This window comes from Erinaceus europaeus, chromosome 2 (assembly GCF_950295315.1).
Source record: "Erinaceus europaeus chromosome 2, mEriEur2.1, whole genome shotgun sequence".
In the NCBI taxonomy this organism is placed as follows: Eukaryota; Metazoa; Chordata; class Mammalia; order Eulipotyphla; family Erinaceidae; genus Erinaceus; species Erinaceus europaeus.
Window position 1 is genome coordinate 169,966,837 of NC_080163.1, and position 17,270 is coordinate 169,984,106.

Genomic DNA, 17,270 nt, shown 5'->3' on the forward strand with positions numbered 1-17,270 from the left:
TGGTGCAAAGCACAAGCATCAGCCTAAGGATACCGGCTACAGCCCCCAGCTCCCCACCAGCAGGGGGGGTCGCTTCACAATTGGTGAAGCAGGTCTGCAGGTGTCTGCTGTTTTCTCCCTCTCTCTAACTTTCCCTCCTCTCTCCATTTCTCTCTATCCTATCCAACAATGATGACATCAACAACAGTAATAACTACAACAATAAAACAACAAGGGCAACAAAAGGGAATAAATAAATATTTTTTAAAAATAGAATATTAACGGGAGTCAGGCTGTAGTGCAGCGGGTTAAGCGCAGGTGGCGCAAAGCACAAGGACCGGCATAAGGATCCCGGTTTGAACCCGGCTCCCCACCTGCAGGGGAGTCACTTCACAGGCGGTGAAGCAGGTCTGCAGGTGTCTATCTTTCTCTCCTCCTCTCTGTCTTCCCCTCCTCTCTCCATTTCTCTCTGTCCTATCCAACAATGACAACAACAATAATAACTACAACAATAAAACAACAAGGGCAACAAAATAGAGTAAATAAAAAAAAACTTGTAAAAAATAGAATATTAACTTTGGGTTGTAACTATGTGTCACAATTCTGATTCTAGAATTAACAGGAATTCACAACAGAATGACAACCACAGGAGACAGAGGGCATGCTATATATATAAACAGCCTTTTACCAGAGTAGGATTAGGATTAGGATTAGAGCTTTCACTGAGCAGACTTGACATATATCTATATATCAAATAAATCAGTTTTACTCAGTTCAAGAGCCAGAGCCCAGGGCTGGTGGAGGGTGTGTGCCCTGTTTCATAGGGTCCTCAGGTATAGCCCTGCGCCACAGGGGAGCACCAGGCAACCGGGTCAATTCAGTTCCTGTGCTGTCCCTCTCGGTCTCTATCTAGAGGAAAAGAGTTAGAAAGGTGGCACAGGAGCCATGAAGTCACCCATGTGTGAGGCTCTGGTGTTGCATTAAATGAACCATTACCACAGTTCTCACATTAACTTTGCCGAGTCGCCTGTAGAATGGTATATCAAGTTTTTGAATCAGTAGAATTGAGGGCAATGGGTTGTAAAAGGCATCCAATGAAAAATCTGTGTCAAGCCAAAAGATAAGTAGTTGAATTATGGCATTTATTCTTTGCAAAAGGGCATGCAGCCAACAGTGGCCTTCAGGCAGCAGCGATCCTCCTCTCACCCTTCTCCCATCTTTTAAAAAATTTTTTTATATGTATTTATTTTCCGTTCTGTTGCCCTTGTTGTTTTTCATTGTTGTTGTAGTTATTATTGTTGTTGTTATTGTTGTCGTTGTTGTTGGATAGGACAGAGAGAAATGGAGAGAGAAGGAGTAGACAGAGTGGGGGGGGGAGAAAAATAGACACCTGTAGACCCGCTTCACCACTTGTGAAGCAAACCCCCTACAGGTGGGAGCCAGGGTCTTGAATCAGAATCCTTAATCCTGCCCTTGAGATTCAAGCCATGTGTGCTTAAGCCTGTGGCACTACCACCAAGCCCTCTAGTTCTGTGTTGTTTAGGGATCCTTATGCCAGTCCTTGACTTCTCCCATCTTTTATATCTGATGCAGAACTATCTCCTCCACCTTTGGACTGGGCCTCAGAACTCACAATAATCTCCCTGTTGTCTAAACAAGAAAAGGTAGAGAATCTGAGGGTCTCTACTGGAAGGTTAGTAAGGACTGCAAGTAAATATTGAGCATGGATGGCTGACCCCCTGGAAGCTCATCTATCAGTCTTCCTTTGGCATGCCAGCCTTGTGTTTGAGTGAGATGTGGCAAGAGTATGCAGGGGAATTCCAACCTTCCTGTCAGCCTCGCCACGTCACCCACCCCTCCCCCTTTCTGGTGGGCTTAGCCTTCCTTATATTTCTATTATCTGTTCCTGCATCAACATCCAGACCCTCTTATTCCCTTGCTCTCTTTTTCCTTATAAGGAGATAATGACCTCATTGGCCAGCTGGCAACTTCCCCTGCACAGCTACCCCTTTATAAACTTGTACCTGCACTAATAAAGATGTTTTGTTCCCTGCAATGAGAACCTAAAGAGGTTTGTGTATCATCTGCTGCCACGATATAGTGAGCTCACTCCTGCCTCATTCCCCCCTGAAGAATCCCAACATCTGGTGCCCAAAATGGGGCACCCTGACAGGCTGCAAGTGTCTCTCTGTCTCTCTCCCTCTCTATCTCCCCACATCAATTTCTATCCAATAATTAACTAATTAATATGAAAAAGTTATTAACTTGGGGAAAAAGAGAGAGAGAGCAGGATGCAGCCTTGCAGACATGACACTGAAAGGACTGAGTGGAGAGAAAGTGTCACAGGAGGCTGAGTGCAGTCAGTGCTACCAAAACAGCAGGTACATGTTTCTTTTTCTTTCTTTCTTTTTATTTATTTAATTAATGTGTTTATTTTGCCTCCAGAGTTACCACTGGGGCTCAGTGCCTGCACTATGAATCCACTTCTCCTGATGGCCTTTTTTACCATTTTTTTAAATTAGACAAGACAGAGAGAAAGGGAGAGTGAGGAAAATATAGATAGATAGATAGATAGATAGATAGATAGATAGATAGATAGATAGAGACCTGCTTCATCACGCACAATCTTTCCCCCTGCAGGTGGGGACCAGAGGCTCCAACCTCAGTCCTTGCAAACTGTAACATGTGTGCTCAACCAGGTGTACCCCACTTGGTCCCTGACTGTTGTGTGTTTCATATTGGTTTGGTCTCACTGCCCCCCCCCAGGAGAATTGCTTTGGCCCTTGCTAGTTTCGTGGGTTCTCTTTCTCCCCACCCCCTATGCTAGATAGTGTGAGAGTTCTTGGTGCGGGGGCGTGAGGAGAAAGATGGAAGACAGATCTGTGTGGTGATTAGTTTAAGGGTCTCTCTCTGCCACCAGAGCAGAAAGACAGGAGAGTACATGTTTGCCCGCTTGTGAATAAAGCTTCTCTGCCCAGCCATGTGTCTCCAGGTCTCTGTCTGCCGCCACGAAGCTAGCCCAGCCTGCTGGAGCCCCGAACGTTAATGACACCTGACCAATTCATATTACTATAAAAATAAGTGCTTGTGAACTTTGCTTGCAGATTGATATTTATTTGTCAGTTCCAGCCAATCATAGAACAAAATACATGACAGTGAGGATTCATTTTGAGTGACAGGCCGGCATTTGATTTTCCTCACTGGTGAGTGACTATCCCTGTCATTCAGCTGTCAAATCCACGATGGATGGTCAGGCTGTGTCAGCTTTTTGTGGCAGCCTGGCTGGCAGCCACGACAGTGGTCTACACAGGAGCAGGACGTCAGGTGCCTGTATCGATAGGGGGCCAAGCTGCTGTCCGCAAACTCCAGCCTTAGTTCTCAGTACTCGTAGTTCTCTGGCTGACAGCACAGGCAGGATTTCTCTAACTGAAAGATCTCGTAGTTGTATCTAAAACAAAATAAAGGGCAGGGATAAACACTTCTGAAGCATCTTCTGAAATGATACAGGGACATCCTCCTCAAATTCTTCTGTTTATTAGATAGGGACACCCAGAAATTTGAGGAGTGGAGAGACAGAGAGACACCTGCAGCTCTGCTTCACCACTCTTTCCCCCTGCATGTGGGGACTTGGGACTGGAACCCGGGTCCTTGTGCACTGTAATGTGGCACTCAACCAGGTGTGCCCCTGCCTGCCCCGCCCATGTATTGTTTGAAAGCTCAGTTCCCTTCACAGTAATTAACAGAACTCACCTGTAAGTCCATTTACATTCCCCCAAGCATCTAGCCATGGCCACCTTCTTCTTGCAGCCATTGTATTTCACTATCACATTCAGGAGTGAGGACCTGCAGCTGGGCTTACCTGCAACACAGAGGAGGCACAAGGCAGGGATGGGCTGCAGTCCTAACAGGCCGTGGCTGTACCTGCTCAACCCTGAGGGCCATCACAGCCACTGCGTGTGCTGGAGGAACAGTGTCTGCAGCCACACGTCTTGACCAGCACATTAAAAACTGCTGTCTTACTCATAGTACAGGGGAAGGGGAGAAAACAAGGACCAAAGCAACAGGGGAGAAGAAGGAAGGAGGAAGAGGGGAGAGCAGATTGGAGGGAAAGTGTGTCCCTGACTTTCATTTTCTTTTCTTTTTTAAATCTTGTACTTATTTATTATTGGATAGAGACAGAGAGAGATTGGGAGGGGAGGGAGAGGTAAAGAGCGAGACAGAAAGACACCTGCAGCTCTGCTTCACCACTCATGAAGCTTTCCCTCTGCAGGTGGAGACCAAAACTTGAACCCAGGTTCGAGTACACTGGAATGTATGCACTTAACCAGGTGCACCACCACCTGGACCCCCTGATTTCACTGTGTCATTGCAGGTTACCCTAGGATCTAGGAAGCCAAGTCTGAACATGACCTGCTGTTGTTAAGAAAACCAACTAAATTTCATAAAACTTTAAAAAACATTCCTTTACTTATTTATTAGGGACAGAGATAGAGGAATTGAGTGGCATGGGGAGATAGCAAGTGAAAGAGAGAGACATCTGCAGACCTGTTTCACCACTCATGAAGCCCTTTCCTGCAGGTGGGGACCTGGAGCTTGAACCAGGTCCTTGCAGTGTGTGCATTAAATCGATGTACCACCATCCAACCACCTCACAATAGTGTTTTTTAAATTATTTATTTCCTTTTTGTTGCCCTTGTTGTTTTTGTTGTTTTTAAATGTTGTTGTAGCTATGAAGTCTTTTATGAATCTGTTCTCTCCATCAACAATCCTGGATTTTGGTAGCAAGAATGATGCTATCAATGTGAGTGGGTAGCTATTACTTATTGTTTATAACTCAATTACTCATACTTATGCTATCTATCATGTTAACATCACAGCAGACTTTCTACTCTATGCTGTTTTTCTATGCATTACTGGGAACATATTTGGGTCCTTGGCCATGTAGTACCCTACTGTGTGATCAATGAGGTGCAGAATTCTCACATTTTATTTATTTTATTACTGGATAGAGACAGAAATTGAGAGAAGCAGGGAGATCCAGAGGGAGAGAGACGCCTGTAGATCTGCTTCACCACTCATGAAGCTTACCCCTGCAGCTGGGGAGTGGAGGCTTGAACCCAGATCCTTACACATGGCCATGTGTGCGATCAACCAGGTGCACCAGTGCCTGGGCCCAATTTCTCACTTTTTTCTTAGAGTAAGAAAAAGAAGGAAAGACAAAGAGAAAGATGGAAGGAGAAACCACTGCTCCACTCCACCACCCACTGAGCCCACCCTCCACCCCCAGAACTGGGACTGGCACCCAGTATAGTCTGGCAGGTGAGCTAACTCCTGGCCCCCGATATGCCATAAATAAATAAGTAAATAAATAAAAATAAAAAACTACTTGGCTTCATCAATCCTTAATATTTCCTCTATATATAAAGTCTAATTTTACTTACATGTATAGCAACTTTTTTTTGGAATCATACACTCTATATTCCTGTAAAAGTAAGCAGAAAAGAAAACTGAAAAAAAACTCTGAATCTTTCTATAAATAACTGAAAATCTCTAATTTATTGAAACAGTAATGGAAAGGGGTGGCTAGCAGATATGCTTGGCTGGTCTCAGGATCCTTACACACTGTGGGGGGAGTGAGGTGGCCTCGTGAAAGCTCATTTCATGCCAAGACTTATTGTTCAGTAGGAGGAGAAGAGGAATATAACATTTAAACCAACAATTTAAATGAAACAGTTATCTTTTACTTATCGTAACTAAAAATAAATACTTTAACCATGGCACTATTATTCAACATTGTAAAATTCTCACAGAGCATTTTTTATCTTACATGTTATTGTATTCTTAAACCTATCAGCATCTCAATGTAAAAAATAAATGAATTTTATTTTTATTAACATGTGCACCTGGTTGAGTGCACATGTTACAATGCACAGGGACCCAGGATCAAGTCCCCGGTCCCCACCTGCAGGGGCAAAGCTTTGAAAGTGGTGAAGCAGTGTTGCAGGTGTCTCTCTGACTCTCTCTTCCTCTCTATAACCTCTTCCCCTCTCAATTTCTGGCTGTCTCTATCCAATAAAAAATAAAAATACATAATGAAATTTTAAAAAATAAATAAGCAAGCAAACAAATGTTGAGGGTGGGGGTAGTCAGCATAATGCTTATGTTAAGAGATTTTCATGCCTGAGTCTTCCAAGTATCAGGTTCACTCCTTTGCAGCACCATCAGCCAGAGCTGAGTGGTGCTCCAGTAAAGAAATAAATAAAATAAATGTTGAGAACCTAATTGGATTTCTGCAATAAGATTACGTTACTAGTTTCAGAAAGGCAAGCAATTTAAATGTAAACCATCTTTAATAATTTAGATGTGAACATTCATGAACACAAAACCCTTGCCAAATTGGGGGGCCTGAGAATTAAAGACACAAAAATCTGAAGCATGCACATATATGTGTTCTATGAAAAGTTGGGGTTCTCTTTAACTTCACAGGGAGGTCCACAGATGGCTACAGGATAGCTATTGACACCTGGCTACAATTCCTCATGTCCCCATGGCAGGTGTCTGAGGAACAGGCGCACCCCAACTTATGACCTTTTTCATATAGAAAATGACTAGCTGAGGCCAGGTGGTGGTGCACTTGGTAAATAAGCACACACTTTACCATGTGCAAGGTCCCGGGTTCTAGCATCCAGTCCCCACCGGCGTTGGTGGTGGAGAGATGCTTCACAAGTGGTAAAGCAGGGCTGCAGGTATCTCTCTCCCTCTCTATCTCCTCCTTCCCTCTTGAATACTGGCGGTCTCTATCCAATAAATAAAGATAATAAAATTTTTTTTAAAGAAAGAAAATGATTGGCCTTAGTCCAAGAGTCACTGAATAACAAAGTTATTTTCTGTTCTTAAAAATAACAACCTACTTTCTATAACTTGGTTCCTATGAATAGCAGGAGATTAAGTTTTCATGAATTTGCAAATATACCTCTGGTATGAAAATTTGGTGGTGGTGTGTATGCGGGGGTACCCAACATAGTGGTTCCACAAAGAGATTCTCATGCCTGGAGCTCCAGTGTCCCAGGTTCAATCCCCTGCACCACCAGAAGCCAGAGCTGAGCAGTGTTCTGGAGGAAACAACATGAAAATTATGCTTGGCATTATAAGAAGATTGGAGGCCTCTCTATATATTCCTCTTCTTTCTCTCTTTTCCTTTCTTTCTCCCTTTCTTTCTTTCTTTCTTTCTCCTTTTCCTTCCTTCCTTCCTTATTTCCTTTCTTTTCCAGAGCACTGCTCAGCTCTGGATTTATGGTGGTGCAGTATATTGAACCTGGGACTTCAAAATCATGGCATGACAGTCTTCTTGCATAACCATTATGTTATCTACACGCACCTAAAGATGCATATATCTTCTTATAATATACTAATACTGCAGGACTACTAAACTGCAGCTTATGGGGCATGAACTTGGGACCCAGGAGCCTCAGGCAGGAAGGTCACCTGCATAACCATCTTACTGTCTCCGTAGATCCCAAGGGGGACATATGTTACATACAGGGGAACCTGTTGGAAATTTATGAGCCAGGTGCAGATGTTTTTGCAGGAGTGAGAAGGAAGACCATGCAGGTGTCTGCATGAGAAACAGCCATCCCTGTGATTAGACAGGCACCCAGCTCACCTGTGAGCACCAGGTCTGCTTGGGGCAGTCCTGGACCACAGCCAAAAGGCCTGTGTGTTGACAGGAGTAGGAGACACAGGGCTTGCTGGGGTCACTGAAATAGGCTGCCACCTACAGGAAGAGGAGAGGAGAACATCATCTGCAAAGTTGTCTCCTGGAACTTCACAATAAAACACAACATTCGCCTTCACAATGTTACTCTACTATACCAGGGTTTCAAGGAAAGTTATTTTATGGTAAGCAGGCAGCCATCATTAAACATCATTTAAGCTGAGCTGCAGTAAACTGGTGCTTCTTTCCAGAGCATGGAGGTTAGAAATTCTAACATCACTGTTCTCATCGACATGTTTACATAAAACATGCACATGATGGTTGTTATATTGGATCCCTCCATCTTTTCTGCAGCTACTCTGATCACAATTCGTAGTGTCAGGAAACACTTTGAGAAGCTGGAGAGCACAGCTTCTGATGTGCTGAATATTTCCAGATCTTTTTCTGAAAATGAATTGCTTTTCCTTTTTGTATACTTTTTTTTAAAAAAAGTTTTTTTTATTTAAAAGAGCAGAGCACTCTTTCTGGCATACAAGTTTATATATCATTAGTTTAGTTGGAGAGATGACATAAACCATGTTTTAAAATTAAAGAGTCAGGTATGGGTGGTGGTACAACCAGTAGAGCAGGCACAAGGACCCACAGGGTTCAAACTCCTATCCCAACCTACAGATGGGAAGCTTCATGAATGGTGGGGCAGCGTTAGTTTTCTTTTTCTCCCTCTATGTCTCTGTCTTTATAAGGGAAGAGTGGGTTAAAAAAGAGACTGTATACGGTCATTATACTGGAAAAAATTAAACATGACACGTAAGGCAGCTCAATTATCTAGCTCAATGTATGCTTACTTTGCCAGTGCTAATAACCCAGGTTCAACCAGACCTGGTGCTGTGCTGTTTTCTGTCTCCATCTATCTGAAAAAAACTGTTGCAAGGAATGAAGCCTTAATGACAAAGAAATGGAAAGAATAAGTATAAAAGCTAAATCATAGATTTCAGAAAAAGCATAGGTCTGTGGGTATGGAAGGAACAGAAGACTTCAAGATGGAGGCTTTACATGCCTGAGGTTGAGGTTCAAGCCCATGTCCCACAAGAAGCCAGAGGTAGGCAACTCTGGTAAAAACAAAACAAAAACAAAACAACCTTTTAGAGATCATCAGATTATTGTTGACTGTTGGTCAATTATTTTTTAAAAAATGCATTCAATAGCCACTGTGAAGGAGAGCAGGCTCTGAGGCAGGGAGGAAACTGAGACAAACAGAAAGCAAAATGAATACAATGTGTCTTTGTCCCGAGGGGGACGAGTGTTTGCTGGAGTGGCAAACCTAGGATCTATAGTGCTCTGGGCTTGGGGTCATGAGGTGACACCAGACCCAAGAGGGAAGCTGGGTGTGGCAGCACCTTGTGAGAGGCTGGCCTAGTAAGTGGTATTCTGGGGGTGATGGGGAAATCCCCCCAGGTGGCAGGGGTGGCAGTGGCTATGCAGGGAGGTCTTGGATGCAGAAAGCTGGAAAGGGGGTTCCTTGGCTCCCTGCTTCCATCCATGCTGCTGATTGGCTGATAGACAGGTGCCCCTGCAGCAGAGCTCCAGTCACTTCTGTGTCTCCACACAACTTGCTGTCAACCCTGTGCTTCAGATCCAAAGCCAGGATGCCCAAAAGCCCTTCAGAGGAGCCAAGGTGTGGCACACATGTGGCAGTAGGAATGGTATAGAACCCCAGGTCAAGCCCCTGACTCTCACTTGCAGGGAGAAAGGTTAACCAGCACTGAGGCAGTGTTACAGCTATCTCAAATTCCTGTCTGCCCTTCCATTCCTCTCAAATACTCTCTGCCTCTAACCAATATATAAATATAATATATAAATAAATAAATAAGACTATAAATATAAAGGAATACATTTCCTTCTGAACAAGGAGATCAGAATCACAAAAACACCATAAACGGGAGAGTGAGATGGATGGAGACACTACTATAAAAATGTTTCAGAATAGTAAGTTTTACTTACATTTGATATATATTTATTTGTGAGGCTGTATACCAGAACCTGGGGATATCACCCATGGAGTCACCTGAGTCTCCCAAGTCTCAGCAGGTTTGCATCATCCCCTGTTGATGAAGGAATTGGGGTGTAGAATCATAGTCACCTAGGGGGTGGAGTTACTAGTATGGAGACTGCAGGGGATAGCAGGGGATCCCATGTAGCAGGAGAACAAATAGATCCACAGCATCTCAGGTCCCAAGGTCACCTTCCTCCTACGCAGAGGACCTTTGCATCCCCTACCACACAACCCTCAACTGCCCTCCTCTCTGCCTCCTTGCCACCCTGTAGCCCTCCTGCCCTGCTACCCTATCTCCAGGAGGCATACTTGCAATTTTGCCCACCTGTAGACCCTCAAATACACTCTTTCACCCTGCCCCACCTCTCTTTCTCTGTCTGCCCCTCCCTCTCTCCTTTTCTCCTTCCCTGACAATCTAGACTGATCAGAGGTCTGATCACTGGCCCTACATATACTAGAGCAGTCCATGTAAACTTTTCTCTCTCCCCACCACACACATGTGCTGATGAAGTGAATATTTCCACCCTATTAAAGTGGGGTGTTGTTTGCGACGGGCTGGCTTCACAGGCGGGTAACAGACGACCAGGGACTCATGGCTGGGTTGTACGCAGTATCTCTTTATTCATGCAGGACGCAGCGCAATCTATACCAAGCTAAGCTAAACTAACTACTACAAACAATCTTGTCCTTATAAATATACTATCCCAGTAGGGTGGGAACAGGATGTGATGCAGAGAGGGTGGAGAGAAAAGTGACTGGTGAAAATCAGGGTATGACAAGGAGAGGTGGCAGAGCAGGTGAGAATTCTACCACTAAACCACCAATGCCCTGGAGGGAAGGTGGTGCTTGTTAAGAGAGGTTATGTAAATAGAATACAATGTTATGTAAATAGAATGCAGGGGGGATTAAACCAAATGAAACAGAAGGGGTTTTTTAAGCATACCAACAATTCCCCCTTTCTTTTTAACTAATGGCCATAGTATCATGATTGTGGGGTGAACAGAAACCTATATGGTTCAGGCGTTTTAAAAAAAAACTGGCATAAGACATGGAAAACAAAATAAGCGAGCAGCAATAACCAGTGTGATGCCAAGGGGAATGTTTCTTGACTCAAAGGGCAAGGCCTAGCAGGCAAAAGGGCATTTCTTGCCTCTGGGAGAGCTTCATGCCTCTGGGGGCATCTCTTGCCTAAAAGGGTGTTTCCTATCTCTGTGGGCATAACCTAATAAGGAGGGGGAGTTTTCTGCCTCTGGGCACAGAGCCTGCAAGCGAGGGGATATGGTCTATAAAGTCTCAAGGCAATTGGCTGAAGTTAGTCTTTGAGAAACACAGAACACAGCAGCGTGTACCAGTAAGTCCAATGGAGGTGTCAGTCCAAAGTAGCTGACCACAGAAGAAAATGCCAAGGGATGAAATGCTGCATGTCTGTCTCGATGGGGAATGTCGGCCACCAGAATTCTGCTTTTCTGTAGAGAGTGATCTTTGGAGTCTGTGAATCTGTTTCTTCAGGTTGTGCCAGGTCACATCATTGGTTTCCGGGGGTGTGTTGTAGTAATTCCATCTTGTGGGCGATGTCAGAGAACAGGATCCAAATGGATTTCCAGGAATTCCATTTGAGTAGATGCTTTTTCATGTGAAGACTTGACAGCTGAAATTCACTTACTTGTCAAATAAAACTTGTAGCAGATTAAAAGTTTACTATTATTGATAACCCCATTATAATTATAATTGGAAGTCCTTTGTAGTATGATTTTAAGGTTGCTTTAACAGTTTAAACTCAATATAATGTGGAAAGGTAAACAGAAAAGCCACATTAAAAGCCTCAGGCATGAGAATAATTAACATAATAATTGCACTATCTGCCCAGCCCATAACTCATACTGTTTTCAGGATTAAGCATTTCAGATTTATGCCAAGACATAAAAAAAGAAATCAAAGGAGGAAAAAACAATTTTTTTCCCTCCAGGTTATTGCTGGGCTCGGTGCCTGCACCATGAATCCACCGCTCCTGGAGGCCATTTTTCCCCCTTTTGTTGCTCTTGTTGTAGCTTCGTTGTGGCTATTATTATTGCCCTTGTTGACGCAATTTGTTGTTGGATATGACAGAGAGAAATGGAGAAAGGAGGGGAAGATAGAGAAGGGGAGAGAAAGATAGACACCTGCAGACCTACTTCACCACCTGTGAAGCGACTCCCCTGCAGGTGGGGAGCCGGGGGCTCGAACCGGGATCCTTACGCCGGTCCCTGCACTTTGCTCCACATGCGCTTAACCCACTGCGCCACCAAAAAAACAAGTTTTTGATTGCTTCTGGATGTGTCTAGAAATCATGGCTGTGTCCAGCATTTTTTTAAGTCAATGTCATACAAAAATTCAGTCATTCAAATCATTCTCTTATGAAACGCAACTTGAACCAGATTATCAAGATCTCACCATGTAGTATCATGAGTCCCTGGAGGGCGTCCTAGTCAAAAAGCTCCTAGAAATTCCATTTGGGGTGCTTCTGACTGTTCCTGCAGGATAGCTTCAGGCACCCATTTTACTGTGTTATGTAAATAGAATGCAGGGGGGGATAAAACCAAATGAAACAGAAGGTTTTTTTTTTCCTCCTCCAGGGTTATTGCTGGGCACAGTGCCTGCACCATGAATCCACCGCTCCTGGAGGTCATTTTTCCCCCCTTTTATTGCCCTTGTTGTAGCTTCGTTGTGGTTATTATTATTGCCCTTGTTGATGCAATTCGTTGTTGGATAGGACAGAGAGAAATGGAGAGAGGAGGGGAAGACAGAGAGAGAGGGGAGAGAAAGATAGACACCTGCAGACCTGCTTCACCGCCTGTGAAGCAACTCCTCTGCAGGTGGAGGAGCCAGGGGCTCGAACCAGGATCCTTACGCTGGTCCCTGCACTTTGCACCATATGCAGTTAACCCACTGCGCCACCGCCTGACACCCTCAGAATGGCTTTTTAAAGCATACCAACAATGGGGAAGGGAGGTAGTTTTTGCAAAAAAAGAACCACAAAGAGTATTCAAAGCAACATTTAGCAGGAGGTGCCCAATCCCTAGTCTCCACTGCAGAAATGCTTTCTCTAAGTTAGAAAGAACTAAGTAGACTCGTTACAAAGTAGAGTGGCTATGCAGAAAAGCCTTCATACCTGCTGCAACAGAGGTTGAGGTTCAAGGCTTAGTCCCACCAGAAGCCAGAGGTTGGTAACTGGTGTAAAAAACAATGACCGTGTTGTTCATACTCCCAGAGGGATAAAGAATAGGAAAGCTATCAGGAAAGGAGATGGGATACAGAGATCTGGTGGTGGGAATTGTGTGGTGTTGTACCCCTCTTATCCTACGATTTTGTTAATGTCGCCTTTTTAAAAATAAAAGAAATAAATAAATAAAATTAAAATGGTGAAGAAATAAAAACACCCTAAAAAATAGATCTGGCGATGATTTTTTTTTTTTTTGCCTCCAGGTTTACTGCTGTGGCTCAGTGCCTGCACTACAAATCCCAACTGTGGATGTGCCCTGGTGAGAAAGGAGTAAGAGGCCCAGAGGTAATTTGAGCACTAACTACTGTGCCAGGGCTGTGGGGCTGCTTACACATTCACCATGGAATTAAAACAATACATGGCATGGCCAGGCTGACACACACTAAGTGCATACACTGAAGTGCCTCAGGATACCACGGATTGAGCCACCTATCCTTCCCTGCAGCAAGAAAGCTTCACAAGTACTGAAGCAGGGCTATGGGGTTCTCTATCTCCTGCTTTTCAATTTGTCTCCATCTCTAGAAAAAATAATATTAACAAAATAAGCACTAAGTTGCAGAGTGTAGCCTGCAGTTCTTAGTGCCTGGCATCTGGTAATTTAAGTATAGGAGAATGTGATTCCAGAGTTTAGAAGAATCCTATCCAAATATAACTGACTTCTAGAGAAACCATTCTGCAACACTTTGGAGGATTTAGTTAATGCAATGACAGAAAGGCAGGAAGATAAATGAAGGGAAGGTTAGAATAATCCCAGTAGTCACAAGCAAGGTCCCATCAGTGTAAATCAATCTGAGAAAATCCAGAAAGAGCTTTGAAGAATAGACTATGTGGGATTGTAGGTCTGAAAAATATGTCCATTCTATCTCTGAGTGAAAAACAATTATAAACCTGTGATTTTTCTATTTAGCTTTCGTGGATGGAGGCCTACCGACCAGTTTAGAGAAACTAATATATGAACAGTACACTGGGTATTTTGAAGGGAGGCGCTGGTGATCTGTTTATATATCCTCTGTGCAGCTCCACTTGCAGGCCAGTATCTGAAGAGAGAAAATCATGCAGGCAAAGAGCTGCAAGGAGGTGGCAGGTGCCAGCACTGCTAGTGACAGAGAACCATTAGCTCTACCAGATTTGATTTCAGTTTGTTTAAAGGTGCCTCATGGCTACCTCTATAGAGTACTATTTAATTTAATTTTTGTTAGTTTGCTTGATTTTTTTGTTGTTCTTTTGGACAGAGCACTGATCAGCCCTGACTTGCCCTGGTATTGGGAACTAAAATTGGGGCCTCATGTATCTTGGGACTGAAAGTCTGGAGCTTTAATTCTAGTTCCATCTCTCCAGCCTGACACACTCTCTATTCTTTTGAAATTACCTTCTGAATATTTCTGAATGAATCCTGTTATGGCTGGCTTTTATACCACAGCCTCTGTTTAGATGCTTAAAATATCTAGGTTCAACATTCGTTGTGATCAGATACAGTGCTACACCCATCCACATTGAGGTGTAAAGATATAACTTACTATCCATAGGCACTACTATATGTATCATTTCATCAAAAAAATACACATACCATGCTGTCAACCTAACTTCCCTGGGCAGACAACTCCACCAATGTGTCCTGGAGCCCCACCTCCCCAGATCCCGGCTCCACTAAGTAAAGAGGGAGACAGGCTGGAGTATGGGTCCACCTGTCACTGCCCATGTCGAGCAGAGAAGCAATTATAGAAGCCAGACCTTCCAAATTCTGCACCCCATAATGATACGGGGCCCATATTCCCAGAGGAATAAAGAATAGGAAAGCTTTCAGTAGAGGGTGTACGATGGAGATTTCTGGTGTTGGGAATTGTGTGTGGAAATGTACCACTCTTATCCAATGGACTTGACTGTCATCATTAAATCATTTAAAAAAGGAGAAAAATACACATAACATTGAGATTCATAGCTACAATATCCATCTTATCTTACACACCTTCCAATGGCTTCAGGCTCCCTGAATTACAGTTCATTCAAAAAACACTGTTTTCCAGTTTTAAGCACTTACTTAAGGAGAAAGACACCCTCTGGCAAAGCACCACTCATCTTTTACCCGAGCAGTGCTGGTCCAGAAGACAAGACCTCACACATCCAAGTTCAGTGTCACAAAGGCAAGCCTGGGGCTCTTCTTGCTGAGTTACTGCCAAGGCACAAGGACAATCCACCCTAACCCCCTTTCAGCTGACCGCTTGACACTGTCCTCAGGATGTCAGTTGTCTCTCCTCATACCCTCCAATTTCATGCCTTGAATGCCTCTGCATTTGCTGCCTACAACCTCTGAAGGATAGTTCTCACCCAACTGCCCAAATCCACCTCAGTCCTCAACCATCCACCTCACTGTTCTTGTCACCAAAAAGGAACCCACTGCCAGCAGTTTCTCTCCTCAAGGTGTAAGCTTTCTACTTTTCACAACACCTCAGTGCCCATCTGCCACATGGCTGAGCGGTTTCCTCCCCTAGCAGACTGAGGTCCTGCCTTCCTGGAGTCAAATCTGAGAAACCAACAGTCCCTGCAGGGTTCTTGCAGGTTCACTGACCTCGCCAGTCACAGGAAGGAATACTTAGGAGACAGCATTTCAAGTGCATGAATGAGCACCACCACATCTGCAAACTGGACAGAGCCAGGTGGGTTCTACCAGGCAGGGAGAAGCCTGTCTGCCTGCCTACCTTGTCTTCAGCATCTTCTCTGGGCTCCCTTCTCCCCAGGGCTGAGCTGGCGTGGCTGAGACTGTACTTCTATCCCGAGGCCCTGCTCGACACAGTCACTGTGGGCTGTGGATTGAGGGAAAGGTTGTCTCTGGGTGAGGATGAGCATGAGCTGGGAGAGTGACCCACACCAAGGGCAGCAGCAACTCTGCTACGAGCCCAAGGAGCAGTCCAGGGGCAGGGGCTGCAGTCCCCCATCACCCTCACATGGGGAAGGGCCCATCTCCAGCCAGCACCCTGAATTTTATTAAGTGTGTTCTTCCTGAATAGTAGGAATAATGATATTTAAGTCCAGGATTTTCTCTAAAGGCATTTATTTATTTATTTTCACCAGGATTACCACCAGGACTTGCTGCCTGCATGAATGATGAATCCACAGTTGCTAGTGGCATTTTTTACTTAAAAAGTTATATTTACTCATTTTCAAATTTGTTGCCCTACTAGTGGTTATTTTTGTTTTATTTTTGACATATAGAGAGAGAAATTTAGAAAGGTGAGATGAAAACTCAACAAAAAGAACACAATAAAAATGTGGTCAGAATATACGAATAGGTGGCTCTCTAAAGAAGAGGTACCCATGGCCCACAGACATAGGCAGAAATGCTCTAGTTCACTCATCATCAGAAATGTGCAAATCAAAACCACTTTGAGATACCACCTCAAACCTATGATACAGACTCCATCAGTAAAACAAGAGAAGGTAAGTGTTGGAGAGGATGTGGAGAGAGGGGTACTCTACTGCACTGCCTGTGGGATGCAAACTGGTAAATTGAGTCAGGAGAACAGTATGGAGAATCCTTAAACAAATAAAAAAGGAAATACCACATGACACAGCAATTCCACTCTTAGGCATATACCCAAAAGACAGAAAAGCACTTGTTCAGAGGGATATGTGCATCCCCATGTTCACAGCGGCTTTAGTTACAATAGCAAAGACCTGGAAACAACCAAAATGTCCTTCTGACAGATGCCTAGATGAAAAAAGAGTATTATGCAGTAATCAAAAAGGATGGTGTTGTGTCCTTGAGATAAAGTGGCTGAAACTGGAGAAGATGATGCTCAGTGAAGCAACTTAGGAGTAAGGACAACTACAGAATGGTTTCACTCATATGTGGGATAGTGAGTCTACATGTGTAGGAAAAAAAAAACTGTGAACCTATTTTTAAGACTCTGTGAGCACTCTAATGCTTTATCTATGGGTGTGGGGATGGGAACACAGACTGAACATTTACTAAGAAGAGGCGTCAATAATCCCACTAACTCCTGTCTGCCTGTCCCTGTTCGTGGTGCCAGTTGCTGGTCTAGTTTCACGGGCGGAGAGAAATGACCAGGGACTCATGGCTGAGCTGGGAATGCTGTTCAATCTTTATTGATGAGCAGGGATGCAGTGCAAGCTAGCTCTAATCACAATCCTGTCCTATATATATATATATCTCCTGAGGCTGAAGTGTCAGGAAGAGGAAGTACTTAGGATAGGGGGTGGGGAGAAGGAAAAAGCAAGAACCAGTGGGGATTAAACCAATGCCCTGC

General features: G+C 44.0%; 1 long non-coding RNA gene and 1 pseudogene across 1 annotated transcript in view; both read right to left on the reverse strand.

Annotated features, from left to right (window-relative positions):
- Positions 1 to 17,270, reverse strand: part of LOC132536779 (uncharacterized) — a 174,620-nt gene that overhangs the window by 121,446 nt on the left and 35,904 nt on the right. The gene's annotated exons all lie outside the window — the stretch shown is intronic.
- LOC132536895 (apomucin-like) lies at positions 3,126 to 7,988 on the reverse strand (annotated as a pseudogene).